A 24,901-nucleotide genomic window follows, 5' to 3' on the forward strand; every position below is an offset into this window, starting at 1 on the left:
GTCTCAAACTCCTGACCTCAAGTGATCCACCTGCTTTGGCCTCCCAAAGTGCTTAGATTACAGGCATGAGCCTCTGTGCCAGGCCCTTTTTAAAAAAGTTTCTTAAAATTATTTTTCCTTTTAGAAACAACTTTACCAGGAAACCAGCTCCCCTCCTGCCACACTGGGCAGGCTGCAGTCATCTTTTTTTCAAACTGCCCTGATTTTCCCTCACACCCCCAAACAGGATCTCCTCAGGATGGCCTCAGAAAGCTGGAGTCTCTCTGTGACTGGTCGTACATCCTGCTGGTGGTGAAGCCCTCTCTGTCACATTGGAGGTTTCTGATTGTGGGACACAGTCTGGTTTTTTGTTTTCTTCCTGTCTTCTAATTTAAAAGACAGGAACAGTGCAGGAGTGTGAGCTGTTGAAACAACCTGGTGAAGTCTTGCAAGGTCCAGCAAATTGCTTACATTCCTTTGCACTAGTGACTTGCTCATGGAAGTCTATAAGTTGTTTGTGTGTCATGGTGCTGGGCTCCCATGGTTGTCTCCTTTGGGAATCCTTTCAAGGAATTATCTAACCATTGACAAAAATATTGGACTTTCAACCTGCATGACCTCCTAGAGCACTTTGGCCACATCTGGTAGGGTACGTTGGGGAGGAGACAAAAGCAGCATGTGTAGGGCAACTGGCTGACAAGTTACTGTCTAAGCTGGTTCATCACCTACCCAATCAGATCTTTGTGTAAATCAAAGTCTTCGCCATGATCATTGGTTACCCCTGTATGGATGGTGGGAAACACATGACACTACAGTTGACATCTCAGTGGTCCAGGGTAGTAGAGGCAATGGCCCACTGTGAGATAAGGGTGATTACTTGGCTCTTCAGCAAGGTAACAGGGCTATACTAAATAAACCTGGTGGCTATCCAGGCTAAACATGTCATCTACAGTGTCAGGGTGATTCTGGAGACCATTCTGCTGTTCTAGAAGCTGAAAGGAGGGGATGCATATTGCCTGGACATGTCTAGTAGTCCCTGTGTTTTGGCTACTTTGGACCCCTACATTTCCACATGAATTTTATGATTAGACTGTCAATTGATGAAAAAGGTAACACATGATGTCGAACATCTTTTTGTGGGTTCATCTGCCACGTGTATATCTTTCATAAGTTGTCCGCTTCAGAAATTTGCCCATTTTAAAATTGGCTTGTTTCCATATTGGGATTTAAATTTTTTAAAAAATATATTTTAGATACAACTCTTTTATCAGATACATGTTTTGCATTTAGGTCCTCTCAGTCTGTAGCCTCTGTTTCCATTTACTTTTTACTTAACTTTTCAGGGCCTTAGTTTTCTCGTTGGAAAAAAAAAAGGTATAATAATATAATCCACAGGATTATATTGAAGTTTATGTCAATTAACATTCAATTCTTTAAAACCACTTCAGGTATTTTAAACAGTAAGATATTTAATACAGGTTAATTATGTGCTCATTGAAATTGTTGGAAGAGCTAAAAAGCAAGCACCAGGCTGGACCGCGAGCTATCCTCTGAAAACAAAACTATTCAATTGGCTTCCCAAGAGAGTTACTGCCTCTGCCACATATGAGAATGTGGGAGTCAAAAGGCTGCCACTGGAACCATGTGTTAATAGCTCACTAAAATTTAGGATTTGGGAGCTTGTCATAACCTCTGTTACCACCACTCCCACTGCTACATCTATAACTGCCTGAGGATTGGGAAACTGAGCCCAGGTGCTATTTCTTCAATTCCTTATCAATATCTATAAAGCTGTGGGCATTGAGTTCTTCATAGCCTTGCTTGTCATCAGAAAATGTGCTGAAAGCCACAGGTATGTGATCTCCATTTACTTCTGCTTTCCAGATTTCAGGGGAGTGCTTTTAATTGGTGAAATCTACTTTGTAAACCTAATGTGTTTTGTTAGTTGCAAAGAAATTCTGGGAATATACTTTTAAACTTTCCAGTGTCTGTAATAAAATGAGAAACCATAGAAGAAGGTGGGAAAAAGTGCTGAGTGCCAATATATACATACCATATCTAACTCAACAATTAAATGAGGTAGGTTATCCTCATTTAATTGAAAATTGAAAATCAATCAATTTTCATGATTACTAATTTTAGCTCATTTTGTGAGCCATGAATTAAGTCATGAATTTTCCTACTACCATAAATTAAAAATCTAAAATTATTGATGTCAGATGCCGCGACTACACCTTTAAATGTTCCACAATTCCTTCAAGAAGGTGTATAATGTCTCTTTCATAATGTCCCCAATAGAGTAAGATTTGGTTTGGTGCTGTTGTAGAATAGCTATTTCCTCCTCATGTCATTTTTCGCTAACTTGTTCACCTTTGGAATTGTCTAAATTTGGTTCCTATTACTCCATTTTCTTGATTTTGAATTCTGAAATCCTTTTCACTCAGTTCTTTTTTTTTTTTTTTAAATCCTGACCTTAATTCTAGACCTTCACTTTGCTTCTTTCCTCTTTCTTACAGGCCAGAATCTGACTTTTTCCACTGCTTTTCTGGTATTGATTTGTGATCTGATCCTGGTTTGGGTATTCCTATTGCATATCTGTGACCCACCTTTACCACCAGAGTATGGCAGTGCCTTAATCCTTTTGTGTTTCTTTATGTAGACAAGTTTCTATTTCTAGATGCAACATATTAGAAATTTTGAGGCCAATTTTTCTTTTCTTTTCTTTTGAATTGTGTCTTGCTCTGTCACCCAGGCTGGAGTGCAGTGGCATGGTCTCAGCTCACTGCAGCCTCCACCTGCCGGGTTCAGGTGATTCTTGGGTCTCAGCCCCTTGAGTAGCTGGGATTCACAGGCATGCCACCATGCCCAGCTAATTTTTGTATTTTTAGTAGGTATGTGGTTTCATCATGTTGGCCAAGCTGGTCTCGAACTCCTGGCCTCAAGTGATCCACCTGCCTCGGCCTCCCAAAGTGTTGGGATTACAGGCATGAGCCACTGTGCCTGGATGAAGCCTATTTTAAGGTATCAAATAGTTTATATTTTGTCTACAAGTCAAAATCTTTTATCTTCCTAGGCAATTCTAAATCAATGTATATTTTATAAGATATTTAATTGATAACCCTTTGACTTACATATTTGAACCATTAGTATGCTTGGAAATGGCCATTTAGTAGTCTATAAACCTCCAGCATGTTCTTTTTCTTAGAAGAAGTTTGCCCTAAGTGAATTAATTTATCTTTCCATGTTCAAAGCTTGGTTTCAAACTTGACACTTTGAATATAGAAAAGGTTTTGTTTGATTTTGGGAATTTTGCCACCTCTCATATCTAATTTAAGAAAAAGCATTTTTTTTTTTTTTAGCTACCCATACTTACAAGTTTCCAAACAAATGATGGTTGTGGGAAAGCAACAGTCAGTAAGCATTTGAATAACGCATTTTTAAAATTTTTGTCCTCTTTTCCTGATCTTTAGAATGTTTGCTTCTGTATTTTGGATTAATATTTACTTTGTTTGAATTTATTTATTTTAATAGGAACCTTTTTACTGAAACAGAAACTCCATAGGATTTCTGAATTTGGAAACTGAGAAATACATAACAGTGTTAGCCACTTGCTACAGGTGATTTCATTTTAGCTGTTGAAGGAAGGAAGGAAGGAAGGAAGGGAGGGAGGGAGGGAAGGAGGGAAGGAGGGAGGAAGAGAGGGAGGGAAGGAGGAAGGAAGAAAGTAAGGAAAGAAGGGAGGGAGGGAGGAAGGAATAGAGGAAGGAAGGAAGGAAGGAAGGAAAGAAGGGAGGGAGGAAGGAAGGAAGGGAGGAAGGAAGGAAGGAAGGAAAGAAAGAAGGGAGGAAGGAAGAGAGGAAGGGAGGAAGGAAGGAAAGAAGGGAGGGAGGAAGGAAGAGAGGAAGGAAGGAAGGGAGGGAGGAAGGAAGAGAGGAAGGAAGGAAGGGAGGGAGGAAGGAAGAGAGGAAGGAAGGAAGGAAGGAAGGACGGGAGGGAGGAAGGAAGAGAGGAAGGAAGGAAGGAAGGGAGGGAGGGAGGAAGGAAGGAAGGAAGGAACTTCAAAATCCCATATAAGACATGATGAAACTTGATTATTTTTGGTTATATCTGATGTAAGTAATAAACTTATATTCTTTTAGAAATGGCAGATACTTTTGATAAACCTAGGGCTCCTCCAATTGTGTTCAAGCATTGCAGTACAACTTTTAGTGGGGAAAAATAATGAGCACTTTCTTTTTCATTGCTTTTCCAGTATTGCTTTGGGCTTTGAAGAGGGAAAGTATTTTGTATGCTGTTTTCAGCAAGAAAAGCTTTTGGAGACCTATAAGGGAGAGCATAGTGTGCTTCCCTATAAATTTGTCACCCTATTTTTAAGATTGAACAGAAAGAGTAAAAGATAGGAACAATTAAGCAATAGATTATTTATTCAAGTATAAGACTATTCCTGTTTATCTCTTTTATCTTGTGGTGTTGAATACGTCTTTTACTTCTAAGGCTTCTAAGTTTCTTAAATTTAAGACATAGGGATAATACTAAGTCTTTAACTGTGGTATATATGTATGCGAAGTACATTTTGTCACTTTCATTCGTTAATTTTTGAAACATATGGAGGACCTATTGTGTATCTTTAGCATCAACAGGAACTAGGAATACACAGTTGGAGCCAGAGGAGACAGAGAAACTAGCCAGAATTGTTCTGTGTGATAGGTGCACTGATAAAGGTGTACCCCAGGAGCTTTGGAGGATGGAGAGAGAAGGTTTTCTAGAGCAGGTAACTACCGTTTCAGAGGACAAGAGGACCTAACCAAGAGGAACAATTGGAGAGAGGTGGGGGAAGGGAAAGGCAATGTCTCTTCAGGTAAAGGGAAGAGTATGGCAGATACTGCTAGAGGAAGTTCCCCTTCCTTTTCCTTCTGATACGTGAGAGGAAACTACCATTTCCTGCCAGGTTGCAGTTATATGGGGCCATGTGACTGTTCCGGCCAATGGAATGTGAGCAGAGTGATTTATACCATTTCCATGCTGAATCCACATGAAGACCTCCCGGATGATTTTCCATGCATTCTTTTTTACCCTCTTTCTCTTCCTTGTTTGGGATGCAGGCAGTTGATTTAACTAAAAATGCTGAGCTCTCAGATTAGTGGCTCTTAGCTTTAGCTTCTGGGTAATTCTAATATGCAGCCAGTGTTGAAGACCATGCCCTGGAGCAGCCTTCCTCAAAGGGTTCATAGAGAAATAAGCTCTATGGAAAATGATTTAATGACTATTTTCTCAATTCATGCAAGGCTAGTACTTAGCTAGCATCATTACAGATGTGTAGGAGATGGCTAATTCCTCACATGCAGTAAATTTCTATGGAAATTACAGGTTAAGTCTTTCGTGGAATTCTGATTGAGGACTGTCCTAGAGGATACTGGAGATACTGAGTGGAAGGGGCTTGGATTCTTTTGATGACTGAGTAGAGGAGAGAGAACCACTGCTTACTTGAATTGGATAGTGACTTGAGTGAGAAATAAGCCTTAATGCATTAAGTGACAAAATGTTGAGGTTATTTGTTATGTCAGTTAGCCTATCATTACCAATACAAGTGGCATGTGCAAATGTATTATGGCTACAGAAGGCACGGGGAATCAAAGAGGTCATACAATTTTTTCCAGATAGAATAATGATTATGTATTTATTTGAGGTTGGGATGAGTTTAGGGAGAAGAAGGTATGGTTAATGTTGAGGCTGAACAACTATTCAGTGGCCACAGTATTAAGAGCCTTGTATGACTTTTTTGGCAATTTCTCTTACTCTGAAAGTAATGAAATTCCATTTATTTCAAGACTTCTCGCTGGATAGGTAGCTTGACAAGTTCTACACTTTTGAATACTGCTTCAACTAAATCTTCCACAGTCAAAGTGAAGCCAATACTCTGATGGGAACTGAAGCCTGAAAAGGATGACAGCATTCCAGGGTTTACTCTGTAGTGATGAAAGCAGGATAAATGAAACTGGGAGAAGGCACCCCTCACCTTGCTGGAAATCAAATGATGTTTGCTACTTATTCCAACTGACTGCTAGCCTTGGTGATATTTAAAGAAGGCAGCCAGGATGCCACTGCTTAAACAAACATGTTTTTTATATTTTATTCTCTATGCCATTACACAATTAACGCATGAGCTAACTGAACCAAGCAGAACAGCAAAACAATACAATTAGAAATGGTAAGCCTAGGGCAATAACCACTACTCATGCTTTATGTGGATACCTCAGTGCAAAAATCTGAAGTGAAATCCTGAGTAAGCACCATTCTTTGGATGTTCATTCAGTTAGGGGTATTAGTATAAAGACGAGCAATCAGGAAGGACTGCTAAGCTTCACCTTCACCTCAGGGTGCAGTGGTATTTGAATGGAATCTTATGTGCTCCATTCTGGTTGGTTTTTGTTTTTAGTGGGTTTTTGATGTCTGAAAAGTAGGAGATCACTACACAAATCTGCAGGCATGCACACACAACATGGTTTCTCAAGCTTATATTGTTCTCTTGGGTAGAAAGAGAAAAAGGAAACCACATTGGGAAATGCTAGAGTATTTTCTTGTAGGAAGTTTAAAAATTATCCATTCAAAAACCTGACAAATTAGGAACCAAGCCTTCCTGGGTGTTTGTCTGAGTCATATTTTCCAATCTATTATGAAAACCTTGAATAGGGCAGTCATTTTGAAGATGACTTTGACCTTTATCAAGAAGAAGGAGCCAATTACATTCAGCACTATCTAGTCTACAATCAGTCATTGTGCTGTCTGGGCCTGCTTTCTTTAAGAAAGCTTATTTTTCTTCTTTCTTGTTGCTCATGGGCCTTGTCGTTTATGATTCCTCTACTGCAGGAAGTCTCGTTTGTGAAGAGTCATAGACTGTACCAGGTTTCCTTTTTCTGTAATAGGATAGATGAGGAGAAGACTTCACAGCTGCACATAAGGTTATTCTGTGCTTATAGTACCTTGTGAAGGATCTGTCTCTAAAGAATCTGTGTGCCATGGAGTAGTCCCTGAATGGCTCCATGCCTCTGTTTTCACCTGAAAAGCAAGCATACCACCTGCCTCCCAGAAATGTTTATAAAACCGATGAGCTCACATACTTGTTTATCACCTCTCTCCCTCCTAAAGGGAGGTGTCCCCTTGAGCAGTCATTCTGAAGTGATTAGTAATTTTAAAAAAGACCCTTTTTTTTTGTTTTGTTTTGTTTTTGACATAGTCTCACTCTGTTGCCCAGGCTGGAGTGCAGTGGCATGATCTTGGCTCACTGCAACCTCCATCTCCCAGGCTCAAGCAATTCTCCTGTCTCGGCCTCCAGTGTAGCAGGGATCACAGGCATGCACCACCATGCTAGGCTAATTTTTGTATTTTTAGTAGACATGGGGTTTCACCATGTTGGCTAGGCTGGTCTCAAACTCCTGACCTCAGGTGATCTGCCCACCTTGGCCTCCTCAGGTGCTGGGATTATAGGTGTGAGCCACCACATCTGGCCTAAAAAGGCATTTTAAACTAGTTGCTAGGGAAATTTTCCCATAGGAATATTGATTTTGCATGTAGAATAGTCTCTACCGTATGAATAAAATTTCTTTTGGGGTTCTGTAGAACAGGCAGAAGTGTTCAAAGATTAAACTTTATCTCCAATCAGAAGCTCTTCTAAAGAAAAATAAACAACAATGAAGTGATTACAAATACGGATTTTGCAGACAAATGGTCTGGGTTCAAAACTCAGTTCTGCCATTTAATAGCCATGTGAGCTTGGACAAGTGTTTTGTTGTTTTTTTTTTTTTCCCCAACCTTTCTGTATCTTGGTTTTCTCATCTGTCAATTGGAGATAATAATGGAAACTTCATTTTAAGGTTGTCCAAAAGATTCATTTAAATGATAGTACTTGTAAAATGATTGTATGTGTTTCTGGTACAAATTAAATGCTATGTGTTGTTTAATAAAATACCGTTCTGGTTATCTCACCTCTTCTGTTTGGAATATACGTATTTATAAAAAGTGGAATGAAACCTGTATCTCTCTTACTTTTCAAGTCTTTACTGAAATAGATCCTGCGTTAAAGGGGTTATAGGAATTTTCTTTGCCCCACTAAATTTTTCAAGCTCTCAGCTTATCTGCCAATATGGAAAGTCCCAGAGGCATTTCTTAAACTTCCTGGATAGGATAAAAATCTGCATCTCTATCTCATCTATCTGTATGGGTGTTCCATGTTGGAAAAAAGAATGTCATTGGAAGCAAGGCCTTTGCTTATGTTTAGAACCCCATTCCTTGTTTTCTTGTGGAATATTCTAGGTTTTTAAAACCTAACCATGATAATCAGTTTGCTAGTTTATTAATATACTTTCTTTTTACATGTTTGCTGGCCTCTCAATAACTCTAAATTTTCAAGCATTTTATCTACATCTATAAAATTTGTCATATTTAAGATCGAATGTCTCTGTTCATGAATTAAAAAGAATTTATGTCATTCATTGTTCTTATAAGAAAAACATTGCTTGAGCAAGAACTACTGATCTCTGGATGGGCACTCTTAGCATATTTGATCAACAATGTTTCCAGAGATCATATAGACTGGGGATAGAAATGCAAGGGTGGAACTGAGAGAGAAAAATTAAGGAAAATTAATATCGTTATGATAACTCCTAGTTTTGCAAACATGTAAATCTTAAACAGTATACCACTGCCTTACTAGTCATATAGTTAGTCTTAGAGCAAATAAATCTTGTTACTTTTTCTGATCTACTCAATCTCTTTCCCTTCAGGCTGGATTATACTTCATCATACCAGACACGTGAATATCTATTCAGGTTTTTGTTGCGGCCATTCTTAACTTATGTTTAATTGTCAATGACACAACCGTTTTGAGAGTTATGGTGATCTTCTTTGCCTGAGACTCTTGTAAATGAAATCACAGTGTAGTATGCAGCAAGTTGCAAATGAGCTTTTATTTGTTTGTTGGTAGGTTTTATTCAAGGAATTTTTGTTTATTCTATTATTGGCCTAAAAATGTGATGCTGGAAAAGATGATCCTTTTAAGAAACATGATTCTATGAAACTTAAAGAAAAAGAATTATTTAGAATTATGCAGTTGTAAATTATGATGAGATTATTATATATATTTTTTATAGCCAAAGACACACTAATAGAGGAAGAGATCCATAAGGTCTGTTTTATCTTTTCAAACCAAATGAGAAGGATTGAATTCTCAAGCATGAAATTGCCATCTGTGCTTCCCCTTCCCACCCCTCACATTAATACTTTTTTTTTCTTTTAGCAGACCAGGTGAAGTCAGAACTTTGTTTTAGAAAGAATGATGTCATTGTATAATTGAATGTATGCATTCATGAAGCTACTAGGGATAACAACTTGTCACTTTAAAAATATGCCCCAGATAAGTTTCTCTCTTCCTTTTTCTCCCTTGGATTCTAACCTCATGCTAATAATAACTGCTACTGGTTTTGTAAGCATTTGGTCTGTGCACAATGCTAAGTGGTTTAGGTTCATCACTTCTTTTTTAGGCCTTTTAAGAAACTCTTCAGGTAGATGTAATAGTGTAAATATTCCCACTTCATAGTTAAAGGCACTGGAAACTAAAGAGGTTAAATAATCCCCAAATGCCATGAGGCTAGTGCTAGTGTTGGGTGTCTATCTCATCTGATTAAACTATTCTTTAGCCTAAGAACATATGCTGACCTTTCTCACATTCATTTCTTTGTTTATGATGTTCTCTCTGCTCAGACTGTTCCTTCACCTCTGCCCATTGAAAATCTGCAGAACCTTCAAAACTCAATGGAAAGTTCTCTCTTCTCTGTAAACTAAGTTTCATAGAATCATGTTTCTCTGCACATTCCAGTACTCCCTCCTATAAAATTTGTACACATTTACATATTAAATGTATTACTATCTTCATGGTATTAACAAATCAAAACTTGCAGCATAATTATTAGTGTACATGTCTACTCTCTCCACTAGGATGCAAAGTACCTGAAGAGAAAGCCAGACTGTTCTTTGCTGCAGATTTATCAAGGACAAATCTCATGTTTTAGCCATTTGAATAATTACTTATATTTACTTACATCTCATCTTGTTTCAGAAATAATTCAAAGAGAATCCAAGAATATAGAAAGTATAATCATATAGCATAAGAAAAAAACAAGGACAGAGGCATAAAGTGGAACCAGAAAAGGGATTTAGCAGTGCTTAACATTTTATCTACATATAAATTTATTTTTTTAAAATAGGCTTTCCAAAAGCTCACTTATTTTTCTTTGTATTCTTAATGCCAATTGCAGGATCTGGAACATAGTAGGGTCAATAAATACTCATTTAATTGAATACTTGCATGTCAGATGTGGGAGGACAGTGGAGAAAAGATTGGTATTTGAAGTCTTGATTACTTTAAGAAAAAAGGTTTGTTGAGATATAACTGATACACAGTAAGCTGCATATATTTAAGTTATAAAATTTGATAAATTTTCAAACTTATAGACACTTGTAAAAACATCGCCATATGCAAAATAATGAAGATTATATAATCAAAAGTTACCTTGTGTTCTTTTGTATTCTCCTCCTATCTAAGCAACCAGCCATTTACTCTTTCTCACTCTATATTAGTTTGCTTTTTTAGAAAGTTATGTAAATGGAATCATCCATATAGAGTGTGTACCAATATTGTTCATTCCATTTTATTGCTAAATAGTATTCCATTATATGGATGTGCCTTATCTTGTTTATCAATTTGTTGATGGGCATTTGGTCATTTAAGGTTTTGACTATTACAAATAAAGATGCTAGGAACCTTTATGTACAAGTATTTATGTGGACTTATGCTTTCATTTTTCTTGGATAAATACCTAGGAGAGGAATGGCTGGATTATATGATGGATATGTGTTTAATTTTAAAGATATTGCTAATCTGTTTTCCAAAGTTTGTGGCATTTTCTATTTTCCTCAGTAGTGTATGAAAGTTCCAGATTTTTCACTACTTTTCCCTGCCTGGCATGGTCAATTAAAAAAAAATCAGTCACTCTAACAGATGTGTAATAGTACCTCATTGTGGTACATTTCTACAATGACTAATGAGATTCAACCTCTTTTTATGTGCTTATTTGCCATCATTTATCTTCTTTGGGGAAATGTCTGTTTAGGTCTTTTGTCTGTAATTTCATACTTCTGTTGGATTTTTTTTTCCTATTACTGAGTTTTGAGAGTTCTTTATATGTGCTGGGTATAAGTCTTTTAACAGATATGTGACTTGCAAATACTTTATCACAGCCTGTGGTTTTCCTTTTCGTTCCATTAACTATCTTCTGAAGGCACTGTGACAGAAAATTTTAATTTCAATGAAGTTCAGTTTATCAATTTTCTCTGTCATGGATTGTACTTAGGTATTGCAGCCAGTAAGTTTGTGCCGATACCTATTTTTCCTGGAAGTTTTGTAATTTTAGGTTTTGCATTTAGATCTATGATCTATTTTGGGGTAAATTTTGTATATAATGTTGAGGTATGGATTGATGTTGGCTTTTTTTTTGCATATGGATATCTAATTATTTTCTGATTTTTTGAAAAGATTATTCTATTTCCACAGAAATGCCTTTGCAATTTTGTCAAAAACCAGTTTCCCATATATATATACACACACACACACACACACACATATATACGTGTGTGTGTGTGTGTGCGCGTATTTTGGAGATCTATATTCTGTACCAATGATGAATTCATCTTTATGCCAACACCACACACGCAGATTCATAATGAGCTTTAACATCAAGTAATGTTAACTCTCTAAATTTGCTCTTTTTCAAAGGTGTTTTTGGCTATTCTAGGTCTTTTTATCTTTCTATAAATTAAGAATCAGTTCGTCATTTTCTACCAAAAAACCTTGCTGGGATTATAAATGAAAATTCATAATATTTGTAAATCGCTTTTTAGACTTGATATCTTAGCAATATTTAGTCATTTGACTCAAGAAGATGGTGTATCTATTTATTTAGGGCTTCTTTCAGTGACATTTTGACGTTTTCAGTGTACAGAACTTCCATGTTTTGTCAAATTTATCTCTCCTCACTTTATTGTTTCTGATGCTACTGCAAATAATGTTATTTTGAAGTTTTAAATCCTGATTGTTTATCAATAATATAGAGAAATACAATTGATTTTTGTATTTTGATTTTGTATCCTGAGACATTCCTAAATTCAGTGATAAATTCTGTAATTTTTTTCTCTTGGTAGATATTATCTGATTTCTAGTTATTCCTTTGGGAACCATGTTTTTTGCAAATACAGTTTTACTTGTTTCTTATGGCTTTTTCTGTCTTTCTCTCTCTCTGGATAGAAATTCCAGTTCAATGTTGAATAAAAGTGGTAGTAGCAGATATCTATCTCTGTCTTGTTTCTGATGTTTGGAGGAAAGTTTTCAGTCTTTCACTAATAAATATTACAAATATAATGTTTGTTGTAGGTTCTTTGTAAATGCCCTTTATCAAGTTGAAGTTTGTTGATACTTTATCAGAAATGGATATGGGATTTTGTCAAGTGCTTTCTTTGTATGTCTATTGAAATGATCATATGGTTTTTCTTTTTCTTTTTTTTTTTTGATTGTTAGTATAGTGAATTACATCAATTATTTGAAAATGTTAAACCAATCTGACATTCTTTGTATAAATGTCACTTTGTCATGATGCCTCATCTTTTTTATACATTATTGGATTTGATTTGCTAAAATATTGTTTAGAATTTTTACATCCGTGTTAATGAAGGATGTTGGCCAGTAGTTTCCTATTCTGATAATAACTTTGTCTGGATTTGGTAATAGCATGATAACAGCCTCCAATAATGAGATGGAACATTTTCCTCCGTTTTAAATTTTCTGGAAGAATTTGCATAGAATGGTATTTTTTTTCCCTTAGATGTTTAGTAGAATTCATCAGTGAATCCATCTAGTTCCAAATTTTCTGAGAAAAATTTTAAGTAAATATCCAATCTAGCATAAAAAGTTAGTATCTTCGCTCTTTTTTTCTTGATCAATCTGAACAAAGACTTTCAATTTTATTCATTTATTCAAATAATAACTTTTTTTGTTGTTGTTTTCTTTTCTACTTTGTTTTCATTGATTTCTGCTCTTTAAAAATTATATCATTTATTCTAGTGGCTTTGGATTTTATTTGCTCTTCTTTTTCTAGTTTCTTAAGCCTGAAGCTGAGATAACTGATTTAAGAAATTTCTTTTCCATTAAGGCATTTAGTGCTATAAATTTCTTCATCGATGCTACTTTAGTGGCATCACATACATTTAACTTGTTCTTTAAAAAATTTCATTCAGTTCCAAATGCTTTTCAGTAACTCTTCTTTATTTTTAGAAGTATGTTATTTAGTTTCCTATTATTTGGAGGAATTTTTCAGATATCTTTATGTTGTTGATTTATTTTTTAATAGAACTGCCAGATTTACTTATTTTTATATTTTAAAAACTTGACAGATAAAATTGTATGTATGTGGAACCTAAAAATATTGATCTCTTAGAAGTAGAGAGTAGAACGGTAGTTATCAGATTTATTTTTTAAAATTTTTAGTTGATTTCTAATTTAATTCTTTTTATTCAGAGAATATACTTTGTGTGATCTGAATGCTTTCAAATTTGTTGATACTTACTTGTGATCCAGAGTATGTTCCATCTTGGTAAATGTTCAGTGTGCACTTCACAGGAAGCTGTTTTTCGGTGAAGGGTCTGGGTCAAACTGATTGATACTGTTCAAATTTTCTATACCCTTATTGATTCCTATCTAATTAGTCTGTCATTTATTGAGAAAGAGGATTGAAATCTCTGACTATAATTGGAGATCTGTTTATTTCTCCTTCCAGTTTTTGCTGCATTTATTTTGAACTGTGTAATTAGGTTTAGGATTATGTCTTTTTCATGAATTGACCCCTTTATCACTATGAAATAATCATCTTTATCACTGGTAATATTCTGTACTCTGAAATTTACTTTGTCTGATATGAATATAGCCACTATAGCTTATTTTTATTTGTATTCACATGTGCTATCTTTTGTCATTCTTTTACTTTTACCATATCTGTGACTTTATATTCTAAGTGTGTTTTTTGTAGTTAGGTCTTGAATTTTTTCATTATCTATTTGACAGTCTCTCCTTTTTAATGGGGGTATTTGGACCATTTACATTTAATGTGATTATTGTGCGATTAGCTTTAAGTCTCTCAGCTTAGTGTTTGTTTTATAATTGTTTCATCTGTTCATTCTGTTTTACTATTATCCTGTCTTTTTGGAATTATTTGTATATTTCTTAAAATTACATTTTATCTCCTTTGTTGTCCTTTTTTAATTTTGCTATATTAATGGTTGCTTTAGTGTTTATAGTATATAGCTTTAAATTATTGCAGACTATCTTCAACTGATAATATACTAGCTTGTATGTTGTTTAAGAATCTTAAAATAATAAATTTAATTTCCTTCCAATTTTATGTTATTTTGTCAAATATTTAATTTCTACATATATTATAAGTCTGATACTACATTGGTTTATTTTTATTTTTGAGACAGATTCTTACTCTGTTGCCTAGGCTGGAGTGCAGTGGAGTAATTTCAGCTCACTGCAGCCTCTCCCTCCTGGATTCAAGTGATTCTCTTTCCTCAGCCTTGAGAGTAGCTGGGATTACAGGCACCTGCCACCACACCTGGCTAATTTTTGTATTTTTAAATAGAGACAAGGATTACCATGTTGGCCAGGCTGGTCTTGAACTCCTGACCTCAAGTGATCCACCCACCTCAGCCTCCCAAAGTGCTGGGATTATAGGTGTGAGCCACTGCACGCAGCCTACATTGATATTTTTATTTAAACAGTCAATTCTCTTTTAAAGCATTTAAATAACAAGAAAAAAGCAATATATTTACTGATGTAGTTACATTTTCTTATGTTCTTTATTCTTTTGTGTAGATATATATTTCCATCTGGTATAATTTTTCTTCTGCCTGAAAGACTGCCTTCTATAGTTCTTTTAGTATGAGTCTGCTGGAGATGAATTTGTTCAGCTTTAATATTTCTAAAAAGTCTTGATTTTACTTTGATTTTTAAAAGCTGTTTTCAATGAGAATAGTTCTAGTTTGACCCTTTGCCCCCATTACTTTAAAGAGACTGCTTTTCTATCTTGCTTGCATTGTTTGATTGTTTATGATGTGAAATCTGCTGTCATCTTATTTTTGATTCTCTGCACATAAGGTGTTTTTCATTCTTGCTGCTTTTGAAACTTTTTTTCATGACTGGTTTAAAGTGTTTGGTTACAATGCGCTTTAGTTTTCCTCAGATTTTTTAATGTTTTGTTCTCATTGGACTTCTTAAGTTTTTGGATTTATAATTTTCATCAAATAGGAATAATTTTAGCTCAATATTTCTTCAACTTTTCTGACTTACCTCATTCCCAGTTCAAGAACTCCAGTCACATATATATTAGACTGCTAATGTCTCCCAGCTCACCATTGCTTTTTTCTTTTAAAATAAATTGTATTGTGTATATTTAAGGCATACAACATGGTATAATGGGATATGTGTAGATAGTAAAATGGTTACTATAGTAAAGCCAATTAACATATATTTCAGCTTGCATAACCATTTTCTTTATGTAGCAAGAGCAGCTAAAATTTACTCAATTAACAAAAATCCTGAATATTATATTATCAACTATAGTCCTTATATTATACATTAGATCTCTAGACCCTCATCTTACATATCTGCTACTTTGTATCCTTTGACCTACATCTCTCAATTTCTTCTCTAACCTGTGCCCCTGATAACAGCTTTTTTATTCCCTATTTTTGTATATTTGACTTTTCTTTTTCTCTTCTTTTCTTAGATTCCACATGTAATGAGATCATGCAATATTTATCTTTCTCTGTCTGCCTTATTTCACTTAGCACATGTCCTCCAGATTCAACCATGGTGAGGCAAATGGCAAGATCTTCTTTTTAAAGGTTGAATAACATTCCATTTTACACACACACGTGCACACACACACACACACACGCCCCACAGTTTCTTTACCCATTTTTCCATTGATGGACATGTAGGTTGTTTGGCTATTTTGAATAGGTAATGAACATGGGAATACAGATATCTTCACAAGGTGATTATTTCATTTCCTTTGGATATGTACCCAGAAGAGGGATTGCTGGGTCATATCATGGTTCTATTTGTAATTTATGTAGGAACCTCTATTGTTTCCAGTAATGGCTGAACCAATCTTCACTTCCACCAACAGTGTACAAGGATTCCATTTTTCTCTATACCCTCATCAACACTTGTTATTTCTTGTCTTTTTTAAATGGTAGTTTTATGCTATTGAGTTCTATGAGTTCTTTATACCTTCTGGATATTAACCCCTTTTCAGATATATGGCTTGCAAGTGTTTCTTTTTTTCTAATCCATAGGTTGCTTTTCATTTTACTGATTGCTTCCTTTGCACAGAGCACCACACCCAGCTTTCTTTCTCTTTCTTTTTCTTTTTCTTTTTTTTTTTTTTTTTTTTTTTTTTTTTTTTTTAGATACAGGATTTTGCCATGTTGCCCAGGCTCATCTTGAACTCCTGAGCTCAAGCAATTTGCCTGGCTCCATCTCCCAAAGTTCTGGGATTACAGGCATCAGCGACTTCACCTGGCCAGGGTAGCCTGAGCTTTTGATGTGTTATCCAAAAAAAATCATTGCCAAGGTCAATGTCAAAGAGTTTTCTCCTGTGTTTTCTTCTAGGAGTCTTATGGTGTCAGGTCTTACATTTAGGCCTTTTGTCTATTTTGAGTTGAATTTGTGTATGGTGTAAGATATGGGTCCAATTTTATTTTTTGCATGTGGGAATTCAGTTTTCCTATTGCCACTTATCAAAAAGACAATTTTTCTTATTGTGTCCTGTTGGTGACCATATATATTTGGATTTATTTTTGGGTTCTCTATTTCTATTCCACTGATTTATGTCTGCTTTAATGCCAGAACCATGCTGTTTTGATTCCTATAGCTTTGTAATATAATTTAAAATAAGGAAGTGTGATGCCTCCAATTTTTTTTTTTGTCGTTAGGGAGGGGGTGGATTGTTGTTTTGCCACCCAGGCTGGAGTACAGTGGGGTGATCTGGGCTCACTGCAACCTCCACCTCCTGGGTTCAAGCGATTCTCCTGCCTCAGCCTCTCAAGTAACTGGGATTACAGGCACTTACCACCACGCCCTCCTAATTTTTATATTTTTAATATAGATGGAGTTTCATCATGTTGGCCGAAATGGTCCTGACCTCAAGCAATCCACCCATCTCAGACTCACAAAGTACTGAGATTATAGGTGTGAGCCACTGCACCTGGCTCAATGTTGTTTTTTCTTTCTTAGAACTGCTTTGGCTATTTGGAGTCTTTTGGGGTACCATTTGAATTTTAAGATTTTTTCCCCTATTTTTGTGAAGAATGCCATTGGGATTTTGATAAGGATTGCATGGAATCTGTAAATTTCTTTGGGTAGTATGGATATTTTAACAATATTAATTCTTTGCTTTTTTCTTGCTTTCTTTTTCTTTTCTTTATTTTCATTCTCTGCTTACTCTGTGACTCATTTTGGATAGTTTCTATTGTTATGTCTTTAAGTTCACTTATCTTTCCTTCTGCAATGCCTAATCTGTCATTAATCTCAACTGGTATATTTTTCTTCTTGAATGTTGTAGTTTTTATCTCTGAAAGTTCAATTTGGGCCTTTAAAAAAAATCTTCCATGTCTCTACTTCATTTTTTGAACCTGTTTAATTTAGTTATCAACCATTTCAATGTGCTTGCCTACTAAATCTAAAAAATGTATCAGCTCTGGGTTCAGTTTTGAATGATTGATCTTTCTTCTTCTTTTTCTTATTGTGAGTCCTATTTTCGTGCTTAGTAATCTTTTATTGTTATATCAGACAGTGAATTGTACCTTGTTGGTTACTGGAGAATTTTCTATTTCTATGGATATTCTTGAGCTTTGTTCTTGGGATGCAGTTAAGTTACGTGACATTATTTTGATCTTTTCAGGTCTTGCTTTAAAGATTTAATGAGTAGGAATGGATTCTCCATTACTGAGGCAAGAGCATCCTACGTACTCTACCTATGCCCCTTGAATTCTGAGGTTTGCTAGGTACTACAGCTGACCCTATGTGAGTGTCAGGCACTGATATTGCTAGATATTGCCTGTGATTCTTTCCCTGTCATTTCCTCACATACATGTGTTACTTGTACTCAGCTGAACACTGAAGGGCATCTTCTGTAGATCTTTAAGGAGTTCTCTCCATGTGCAGTTCTCTCCTCTTTAGGAATTTGTCCTGCAAATTCTGGCTGCCTTGATCTCTTCAGACTCTCAGCACTGTCTCCTCAACTTAGGGGGTCTTCTGGGCTTCACCTGGGTTCCATATTCTTGTGCGGGAGCTGGGAAACCCTCTCAATGACTGAATTGGGGGAAATTGCAGTGCTCACTTGTTTGTTTCCTGCTTCTCAGGAAACATTTTTTCTCGCTGTTCCTCATTGTATAATGTTAAGTGTTTTGAATATTTTGTTTTATATATTTTGAAAACCTATTTTACATATTTTATATTTTGGTTGTTTCAAGCAGGAGAGTAAAATTTTCTCCTGTTATTCCATAGAGGTATAAACGAAAGTTTAGGCACAATTGGTTTGAATGGCTCAGTCATTTAGTTGCTGTCAGACCTTAGATACATTTCTTTAGTACTTTGAACTTTAAATTTTTTATCATTAAAACTAGGAAAATACCAGAGCTTTCTTAATAGAAATAAAAGATAACATTTAAGTTGTGTCCAGCATGGTGTTGAGTATATAGTTGGTATTTAATGTATCTATATTTTTGTGTCTCTTTTCGCTTCTCTTTGCTTATGATAGTGTGGAGAAAATACTCATTGAATTTGTTAAATTAGTTCTGTGATTCCAAATTCAATTCACTCTGTTCTCAAAACATGAAGATTAAACAATGCCACACTGTTGAAAACTGCCCAAACATCTTTTTCTTCTGAGTGTCCAAGGGCAAATAAATCATCTGCTTCTATTGCTAAGATTTGTCTAATTGCTAAGAATTGCTTAATCTTATGCTGTTAATGTGAATAGTAGAGAAATACAAGTGAGGCTCATTGAATAGTACAGTTTTTGACCCCTAACATCTGCCTTCCTTTTCTCTTGTGCTAAATGATAGTTTGCAAGTGTTTAAAAATTATTTTATTATGCATGGCTTTAATATCATGTGGCGGGATTGGGATTATCCAGAAATTACAGGTTCTAATCTGTAAGATTTCACTTGATTCACACCATATTTATCTTTAAGGAGAGATATGTAGACAGAGCAATCATATTTAAATATATTATTTGCATGTACCATGTGGTACTTAATCTAAATACCTATGTGCATATACATACGCACACCTATATGTATTTAATTTTTAATTATGTCAAATGATTTACTAAATTCCTTACATACTACCTATGGTTAAAATTTGAATTTTAGCTGTAGACTAATAAAACTTGTTCTGAGGCAGCTATTGCAACCATTGCATTTTTTTTTCTCTGAGCATTAATAGTCAATTTTAGAAAGAGTAATTGGATCTGTTATCTATGTTCCTCCAATTCTCCTACATAACTTTATCAAATTAATCTTCCTTAATCACTGCTTTCATGCTGTCATTCCCCTTTCTCAGAAAAAGTTTAGGAAGTCTGAGTTTTTATCAGCTTACAAGGGAATCCGTTTACTTTCTTTCAAATCTCTACCCACATAGTTCTCATCCTTCATATAAAAGCCCACTTCCTTTTACTTTCTTATGTGAAGGCTTCAGATAGGTCAGAACATTGTCTTGTTGGTTCCCCTAGTCTGTCCCACTCCTTCTCAGTGTCTTCTCATACTTTTGTCTCTGACCCTGACCCTGCAAATTTATTTCTCACTTTTCCCTTAGGTAGACCACCTTAACTTCCTTAATGAAAACTTCCATGACTCCAGCCCTCACTGATACCCCCTATCTCTTTTTATCTAATAATGTGTAATTATAGAATGATAGCCAGTGCCATAATATTGTGTTGAAACCATCTGGGCGAAATAAACCTTTATGTTTAGGTAGGGGAAATTAAAATCCGGGAAGTTGATTACTAGCTCAGGCTCACACAAGGTGCTAGTCGTAGAGTCTGAATTAGAATTCGAATCCAGGCATGGTGTCTGGAGCCTGTAATCCCAGCTACTCATTTAGGGCTACAGTGAGCTATGATGGTGCCATGGCACGCCAGCCTGGGTATCAGGAACAGACCTTGTCTCAAAAAAAAAAAAAAAAAAAAAGATTCTTATATTTTGGACCACTCACTGTACTTTATAACTGTGTGTAAAATTTTATTCATTTGTTCATGCAATTAAAAAACATAGACAGTGTACCTTCTTTGATCCAATCTTTTAATCTACACAACAAGAGATAGATACTGTTGTCATGTTGATTTGACAGACAGGGACTGATCTAAGGCATCAGAAGTAAATGTCAGAGTTGGGATTCAAACCCCAGTCATTGGGCACTAGGTGTTTAATCACCATGTGACGCTGCCTGTCTTTGCTGCAGATCTAGCTCCCTGGCTACTTTTTATGTACATGAAGGATGAGGTCATGCCACATACTTCTGGTTCCCTGTTGTCTTCCAGATAGGGAATAAGCATACAGTGTGCCTCAATATTTGTTGATTGACTGGTGTCTGATTCCACAAATTGCTCATTAAGACAGTCCCCAAATCTGAATCAACATTGCCCACAGTCATATTTTTTAAAGAAATTACTTGAATCTAGATAAAGGATTCTGTGTGTATATACGGAAATTAAAATATGAGGTAATCATGAAGATAATTGAGGTAATACCTCACTTTTTACTTCAATAATTTTCCTTTTTTTCTTTGTTTGACTTTGTCAGTGCAGCACTGTAGCTCAAACCACTTGACCTGCACCAGTCATTTAGTTTTTGTCACAAAGCCAGGCAACTATGTAGAGAATTTGGATGGCAGAGCCAAAGTCAGTTCTTTCAGCTGTTTGACTGAGTTTGATTCATTCTCACCACACAGTCCAGGGTTATCAGTGGATTTCTTTACACTCTGGTCTGTGTAGAATTTGTCTAGTGATCTCCATATTTCGTTGCTTCACATGAAATGTGTATATTCCAGAAAGTAGACTATATCTATATCTTTATATTAATATATGTATTTCCAGAAATATTTTCCCGGATAAATTACACAGCCAGCCACCATGCCTGGAATTAAGTGAAGGAAACAGACCCACTAGAAAAAAAAATCCTTTTTGCAGTCAGGTCATTCCAGACCAAAAAACTCAAATCCTTATTGTCAGTAAGTATAATATATCATAACAAGATAGTGATTTGTGATGCAAGGCACCAATATAAAATATAGAAGATTATTATTATTCTTATATTTAACTCAAGAGCAATATAAGGTTGATCTGCTTTTACTCTTTAAGTAAATGCTGGTGAGCTTACTAGGTTTATATGATCAACTGCTAGGACTTACTGAAATGATAATCAATAGTATAAATTCTAGTTTTACTTGATATTGGTATAGATATATAGTGGTGAGAAGTTCTATAAGTTCACTGATTGTTATCTTTTTCTCTCACAGATAGATGAGTAATAAAGTTCTTCTTGAAATAGAAACAAACGACTGTGTTAGGAACAGGGTTGTTGATTTGAACCTGTAGTAGAGTCTGGAGAACCAGTCCAATTGTTGTTTTGATCTGAACCTGAATTTATTTTAAAAGATATAAAGTTTCATAACTCTTTTCTGTTCTAGGAAACAAAATGAAGAAGAGGGCTTTTTATATCTTCCTCCATTTATTTATTTTAGGATAATTATTTAGATGTCATGTTTACTATTAGCATTGCCATTTGGAGCTATTTCCAGTTTTAGTTCAATTTCCATCTATTAGAAGTAAAGACAGAACAGTTTTTACCCCCTGATGGAAATGAAAAATGGTGACTGTTAATGTCTTTTAGCACAATAACCATGCTTGTTATGATGATTTAGTTGAATTCACTGGAACAGATATAATGGCTAACTTTAGCTGTGTCTACAGAATGGCAGATGCAGATCATTTGCTGAAAAAAACTGTAATAGTGCTCTGTACATCTCTGTTGATTTTTATTGTAAACAATAAAATATTTCATTAAAGGAGGCTACTACTTGATTTTTATGAACATCATCTGATCAACTGGACCTGGGATTATAGAATGCAGATGTACACTTGGGTTTCAACAAATGAGTGCTCTCTCTCTCTTTTTTTTTCTAGTTGAATATTTCCATTTATGTTACTTGGGAAAAGATTGCCACCATAATATGAAGCATCATTACTAAATCTAAACGATGCCCAATTAGGAAGGAGCCATGAAAGGTAAAGGAGAATATTAACAAGAGAAACTCAGCAAGAAGCTTGGCAGGCAGTTTAAGAAGAGACTCTAATCAGTGCATTAGATCTATTTCATCATAATCAGAGATAGTAATTTACTTGAATGAGGCCTACTAAGTACTTGGCACAGATTTGGATAACATAATGCAAAACAAAGACATACTGAAAGTGGCTTCGAGGGCCCTAGACGAGGGATCACATTTCTCCCGTGAAAAAATAACACAAAAACCTGGTACCTTTTTTCTTAGGCTACCTGGACACACTTCTCTCATTGTGAAAATGAATGCATGTGGATAGCTGTGGCATCCATTAGTGATTATTTTTGTGCTATGTAGATAGGTAGAAAAGGGTGGTTGCATAGTAGTTTAGTGATTAATACTATACGATATCACTGGATTCAAAATTCATCAATGGAGGCCACCCTGCTAACAAGTCAAAGTGCTAAAATTGGCTGTGCTGTGGCTGGGTTAGTTCAACCTTCTGACAAAGGAATGAGTTAGCAAATACCTTTTGGGTTCTGAGGTTGTGGTGTTCGGTGCCATACTGTGGCTTATTTCTAAACTACTACTTCTGAGCTCGAGCACAGAAGCTATGATGATGACACCATTTGAAGACACTTTTGGACCTTTTTTTCAAGTGTCCTTTGGTCTGTTTTGTGTGCTTTCATCTCTAAAGTGTCTGCTCCAGCCCTGCTGTCATTGCTGTTGCTACACATTTTTGAGACTTTATCAGAGGGGTTGGCAGCTGTTCCTATAATCACACGTTTCACTACCAGGCCAAGCATGATTCAGTTTTTCAGTCCACTAGAATCTACAATGTTTTGGGAATTCCACGGCTATGTATTTTAATGTAAGCCTTTATCTACTCTATTGCCAAGGTGACATAAGACAGATTTAGTAGTGTTTGAGCCCCTTTAACTCGTTTTTGTACGTTCTTTCATTGGTAGAACTTTGCCGCATTTGTATGTTCTCTTCCAGCTATTGGGTTAGGCCAAGGAACTTCCCGAGACTTCTTGAGTGATTGATAACTCCGTTGTGATTGGGAGAGTGGTGACTGAGCATCGATGCTGTCAAAACCCTTCTATCTGCTCTGTGGGCATCAGCATTTTGATGGTGCTGTTATGGATTTACTCCCACAGGGAGTTGAGAACCCAGTACTTGTTTCAGTTAACCTACTAATCTAAACTCAGTACTATAGCTTTTCTGCTCTAGAAAATCAGTTTTTCAGAAAAGTGGCTTTGACCCCTTCATTTAAAGATGTAGTTTCTGTGTGCATCAAACATTTAGGGAAAAAAATCATTGATATGAGATGTCTTATAATTATGGGGTTATTTGTTTAGCATCAGTCATGTGTCAGATACTGTTCTGTCTCTGAAGATAAAAGAGTGAAAAACACAGGCAAAAATACATACCTTGAAAGAGCTTGCATTCTATTGGGATAGGATGGGACAAATAATAAAATAAAAGTAAAAAATAAATAAAATACGTAGAAAAAGAACTATATGATAAATTTAAGCAGCCAAGTTGGTAACAAGTTGTTATGGTGCCAATAGAAAACTACTACAATTGTGCGTATCCAACATTTCTTCATTTGTATTGCTCAGCAGTGTTCCAGGGGTCAGTGTCTTAGTGGACTTACCAGCTCTCCCATTTTTGAGCCTCTAAGTTGATTTTAGTTGTTTAGTTATTATAAATAAAGCTGTGGAACAAGAAAAAATAAAGTGTGTGGTATGTTGGATGGTAGTAAGTGTTATTGAGAAAAATAAAGAACAGAAGGCTTTCGTTGAGATGGTGGTATTTGAGCAGAGGACAGAAGGAAGTATGGAGTGAAAAGTCTCCCTGGCACACAGACCCATTAAGAAACAGGTCCTGATTCCAGGAGTTTGCCTGGCAAAGTGAGAGCAAGGAGTGGAGTGGACAAGAGAGAGACCAGTAGGAGGTGAGGTCTGAGGGAGAATCGGGGAGGGCAGAGGTTGGAGACGGCTTCCTTGTTGTTTTTGTGGACTTAGTTTATGGATTTAAGTCTATTCACCCAGTTGTAATAATGTGGCAACTGTGAAGGATTGGTTGCCCAGGGAAATTCATAAGTGAAATTTTTCATATCTGTAAAATCAATCCACATACCAGTATCCCTGTAAAGGGCTATGCTGACAGATGTTTAGAAGGGCACAGAGAGCACGTGGATAGCAAGTGTCTTTATGGGGAGGCATGAAGGCAAGCCAGCCTGCGCCTCTCATTATGATGATTTGGTAGATAGTATTTTATTTTGTCTTCAAAAGACAGCGACTGGTATGTTGTATCTTTGTTCTCATTGGTTTCAAAGAACATCTTTATTTCTGCCTTCATTTCGTTATGTACCCAGCCAACAGACACATGAAAAAATGCTCATCATCACTGGCCATCAGAGAAATGCAAATCAAAACCACAATGAGATACCATCTCACACCAGTTAGA

General features: G+C 35.8%; 1 pseudogene; it reads right to left on the bottom strand.

Moving 5' to 3' along the window:
• Positions 1–370: 370 nt before the first annotated feature.
• Positions 371–24,901, bottom strand: part of LOC105549284 — a 122,284-nt pseudogene continuing 97,753 nt past the window's right edge.

Source organism: Mandrillus leucophaeus, unplaced genomic scaffold, assembly GCF_000951045.1.
Source record: "Mandrillus leucophaeus isolate KB7577 unplaced genomic scaffold, Mleu.le_1.0 Scaffold1111, whole genome shotgun sequence".
Classification (NCBI taxonomy): Eukaryota; Metazoa; Chordata; class Mammalia; order Primates; family Cercopithecidae; genus Mandrillus; species Mandrillus leucophaeus.